Source organism: Lonchura striata, chromosome 19, assembly GCF_046129695.1.
Source record: "Lonchura striata isolate bLonStr1 chromosome 19, bLonStr1.mat, whole genome shotgun sequence".
Lineage (NCBI taxonomy): Eukaryota > Metazoa > Chordata > Aves > Passeriformes > Estrildidae > Lonchura > Lonchura striata.
This window is the reverse complement of record NC_134621.1, coordinates 8,155,794-8,161,034: the sequence shown is the minus strand read 5'-3', so window position 1 is coordinate 8,161,034 and position 5,241 is coordinate 8,155,794.

Genomic DNA, 5,241 nt, shown 5'->3' with positions numbered 1-5,241 from the left:
TCCCCGCCTCCCGCCCCTGCGGCCGAGCCATCGCCCGGGACGGGGGTCCGCCCTTCCCGGCGCGGGGGGAGCCCCGGGGGCTCTCGGAGGCAGAGCCCGCAGCTGCGGCACGTCCGAGGATGCGGGCTTGGCGGCGGCGGGGGGAGCAGCGCCGGGTGGCCCCTGCCCACGGCCGGCACCGCCTCCCACGGGGCGACCCGCGGAGGCTCGGCCGTGACCGGCACCGGGCAGCCCCTGCGGCGGGGCCCGGCCCGTTCCAGCCCTGCCCTCCTGCCCGCGGACAGGTGACCAGCCGTGCCGGTCCATCGGGGCTCCCTGCAGGCGACTTCTCTGTCCTACAGTCTCACCGTGAGAGGCTGGTGTGGGGTTTCACATCTTTTACCATAATTACTTGTTCCTATATGTCAGGATGGACAATTTAACCATCTGGAGCCTGGATTAGGAACTTGAGGAATGCCTTCACTGCCGGCAAAAATCCAGCAGTTTTAGCTTCTTCCAATCAAGTACAGAAATAGCAGGTTGGCAAGGGGGAAGGGCAGGCAGAGCCAGGCTGATCCACATGGTGCCTGTGCCTCTGCTTTCTGCTAAAAGCCAGACAACGCACAGTCAGAGCAGAGTCCAGCACCACAGGCTATGTTTTCTTGATGAAAAGGTCCAGTACCAGATCAGACACACCTCAGTCACGAGTACAGAACCAAGCTGGAAGTCTCTCTTTTCTCTATAATCTGTTTAAAAATCAACCAACCACAAAAACAAAAAGTAAACCAAATCAGCTAGAATACCTCTGGAAAAGGAGCAGGATCTTCCATCCTGCAGTAGCAGAGCACACAGCAGAGAAGTAAAACCAGAGTCCTTGGACCTGAAGAGAACTTTTCAAGCTCAGGGTTCATGTAGGAAAATAACAAAATAAAAGCTCTTCTGAGGTCTTCAGTGCAGCTGATGAAGAGGAGGGCTTCTGTTCCCTTCATTACATCAGTGAAACAGAGCAGACCTTGCCATTTAAAGGCAATTCCTTGAGCCATTTCTCCCTGCTCTAGAGCCTGTGCAGCCTGCTCTCCTGAAGCATAAGAACAGGATACCAAATCCAGCACTTCTGAGAAGCACTAACCCACTTCACTCATACAACACCACTCCTGCCAAAATATTTCAGGCACTAAACAGTGATTATACAAACAATCTCTTTTTGATTGAAAAACTAGACCTCATCAAAACTTCAAAACAGATGGATAAGCAAAAATATGCTATGCCAACAGAAAGAAATAACAGTCATTTAAACATGTCTGTAGGGAGGAGGGAAGCGAGTTTTTAGAGTAAAGAGAGGATACATGAGCTGAATTTCAGGGGTAACAGGTTCCACTCCGTTGGGGACTCTATCATCTCCGATTCCAGATGCTAGTGGGAAAATGCCAACTGTGAAGTCTAACATGAATAAAATCAACAACAGGGAGAACCCCCCAAACTCCTTACCTTAACACCAAATTCCCACTAAATTGAGAAGTTGCTGCAAAGTTACAAGTTCATTTATCTCCTCTAAGGACTGTTTCTAACTAGTGGTAATTATAGGTTTTGGTTGTTTTTTTTTCCAAGGAAATATCTCTGCACATTGCACATATGAGCTAGTGCTGTGCTATAATTGCCACAGAAAGGAAATTAACAGTATTCTAATGAGGAGTTTTGTTACACACAAATTATCGTCTTGCAAGTGTGTGAGAGGCTCTTAATTTAGAATGTCATTTCTCCCCACTGCATACCCTGGTGACTCTACCTTGGAAGACAGTAATTGCTAGATAAACTGGGGCATTTGTGGGCCACCCCAGAGCAGATGCAGACAGAAGGAAGGGTTTCAGAAGAAATGCAGACAGAAATGACTTGAGATAATAAACCCCAATCCATTTTCACACTCAGTCATATAGGTAACTTTTATATTCCAACCAAAATATAGCTGTATGTCCTTCCTGCATTGGAAGTGGCTCAAAAGGTCAGCTGATGAATATGCAAAAGCCCTCCTCAAAGAAGGGACCCAGCCAACATCTGTTAGCTAAGCCCTCTGGACTGAAGTGAAACACTTTGTTCACGGGTCCTTCCTCCACCCCAAGTAGCCCCAAAGCTACAAAACTTCCCAATTCTGATAAGTGGAACTATGTGGAGAAACCTACCCAGCTTGATTTCCATACCAGAGCTCAGCCAGCTGGCCTGACTTGGGAGACAACTTCTGAAGGAAAATGCGGCATTTTGGATCAAAACCCCAAAATGCTGCACACAAACACAACCTTAGGAGAATATTAGATAGCACATACACAGCTGGGACTGGATCAGATGAAGCCCTTCAGACCTATGAAAACAGTTAAAAATCTCTAAGGACTACAGATGGTTTGAGACAAGGGCTTAAACTCAAGTCCAAAAGGTAACAGTGATAAAGGTCTCTTCAAGCATCATACTCCTTGTGCTGGGACAACACAAGTTTGCCTTTCAGAACCAATATGAATTAGACTATATGTGCTACCATTTGGCTTTCCCCTGACTCATGGATACTCTCCCTCCTGAAGTGAAGGAATACTGGGAAAAAATAAAGTCCAGCCTCTTTTGTGATTCCTAACCTGTGTTGAAAGACTGTCCTCCTAACCCTCCCTATTCCATGTTGTACTTAGAACTTTCCAAGTGCAGCACTGAAAAAGGACTAGTCTTTCCACCTGCAGCCCTCTTTTGCCACAGTAACGATTATTGGTTGCAGCTGGTTCAAATTGTCCTTTTGGTTAGGGAAATAATTAAATCTGCCATTAACGCTTTTTGGGGCAGTTGTCTTAAAAGGGAGCTCTCCTATCAGGTCAGCCTTGTGGTATTTTAAGATGTGTCTGCTTGTTTTCACCTGTCACCTGCTGGTGATGTAACATGGGTTCATTCCTAAAGAAAAGAATTGTTTGAAATGGAGACCAGTTAGTAATTCAAGGTTAATTTCGAACATAAAATCAAGTCTTGCTTACTATTAATCCTGAACTGACAGGCTTTCAGACAAGACATCAAAGCTGAGGGGTGAAGGGTGTGTCTCCAAGGAAGATCAGTCAAGGTCTTTGTCCTCTCAGTGGCTTTACACCATGGTCAGGCAATTCACACATCAGACTGAGCATGAAGAAATTGAGTCTGGTTGCGAAAAATACAATGAAAGAAGTTGTTAGAAAACTGACGGCAGCAGAAGAAAGAAAACAAATCACTGTCAAGAGTAAGTGGACTGGAGTACTGCTCCTTCTTCCCAGCATTTAACTGCTAACTTTTGGACATTCTTCATTATATACTCCATGAGAAAGAGAATTTCCCCTCACGGTAATTCCAATTCTCATAGGATCCAGGAGGGCTTGGCCAGTGGCAGCAGGGCTCCCTCCGGGAACCCGGACAACCTGGCCGGATGAGGCCACAGCAGAGCTGGATACCAAGACCTGTATTTTCCATCCTAAGAGAATTCCTGTACCCAAACCACTGCGGAATGCCTGTTTTATACGGGCAGGCGGGGATCCGCTCCCTCACCTGCGCTGGCCGCTTCGGACGTGAGGGCGGGCAGGCAGCGCCTCAGGCCGGGGGCGCTTCCCTCAGGGGGGCGGCAGGACCGCTCCCGCCGGGCCGGGCTGACCGGGCCGCTCGGTCCCGCCGGGCCGGGCTGACCGGGCCGCTCGGTCCCGCCGGGCCGGGCTGAGCGGGCCGCTCGGTCCCGCCGGGCCGGGCTGACCGGGCCGCTCGCTCCCGCCGGGCTGACGGGGCCGCTCGGTCCCGCCGGGCCGGGCTGACCGGGCCGCTCGGTCCCGCCGGGCCGGGCTGACCGGGCCGCTCGGTCCCGCCGGGCCGGGCTGACCGGGCCGCTCGGTCCCGCCGGGCTGACCGGGCCGCTCGGTCCCGCTCCCGCCGGGCTGACCGGGCCGCTCGGTCCCGCCGGGCCGGGCTGACCGGGCCGCTCGGTCCCGGTCTCCCCGGGCCGGGCTGACCGGGCCGCTCGGTCCCGCTCCCGCCGGGCTGACCGGGCCGCTCGGTCCCGCCGGGCCGGGCTGACGGGGCCGCTCGGTCCCGCTCCCGCCGGGCTGACCGGGCCGCTCGGTCCCGCTCCCCCCGGGCTGACCGGGCCGCTCGGTCCCGCCGGGCCGGGCTGACCGGGCCGCTCGGTCCCGCTCCCCCCGGGCTGACCGGGCCGCTCGGTCCCGCTCCCGCCGGGCTGACCGGGCCGCTCGGTCCCGCCGGGCCGGGCTGACCGGGCCGCTCGGTCCCGCTCCCGCCGGGCTGACCGGGCCGCTCGGTCCCGCCGGGCCGGGCTGACCGGGCCGCTCGGTCCCGCTCCCGCCCGCCGGGCTGACCGGGCCGCTCGGTCCCGCCGGGCCGGGCTGACCGGGCCGCTCGGTCCCGCTCCCTCCGGGCCGGGCTGACCGGGCCGCTCGGTCCCGCCGGGCCGGGCTGACCGGGCCGCTCGGTCCCGCTCCCTCCGGGCCGGGCTGACCGGGCCGCTCGGTCCCGCCGGGCCGGGCTGACCGGGCCGCTCGGTCCCGCCGGGCCGGGCTGACCGGGCCGCTCGGTCCCGCCGGGCCGGGCTGACCGGGCCGCTCGGTCCCGCCGGGCCGGGCTGACCGGGCCGCTCGCTCCCGCTCCCGCCGGGCTGACCGGGCCGCTCGGTCCCGCCGGGCCGGGCTGACCGGGCCGCTCGGTCCCGCCGGGCTGACCGGGCCGCTCGGTCCCGCTCCCCCCGGGCTGACGGGGCCGCTCGGTCCCGCTCCCGCCGGCCCCGGGCGCAGCGCGGCCCCGTTAGCCGGGCGGCAGCGCCCCCCGGCGGCCGCTCCCGGGCGGGCTGCGGTCCCTCGGGGAATTCCCGGGAGATCCCGGGACTCCCCACAGCTGCCCGGGAACGCCGCACTGCTCGAGCCTGTTTAATCAACAGGAAAATAATAACCAATTCACTGCCCGCAGCTCCTGACACCCCACTGAACCATTTGGTCTTTTCTCACAGTATACAAAGTTCACAGAATACAAAGTTCATGGTTGACTATTTGCATTTCAGCTTTATGTATTATATAAGGCACCTTGGTCTTCTGATATAAATCAGAAATAAGCTTCCAATGGACGCATAAAAGAAACTGAGTTGCCAGGATATGTGACCTCCAACAAGTGAGGGCAATGGCAGCATGCATTTACATAAAGGACAAAGTTTTGGTAAACTCCACCTTTCAGAACACAGGAAGGTAAAGAAAAAGAATAAAAAATAAGCACAGA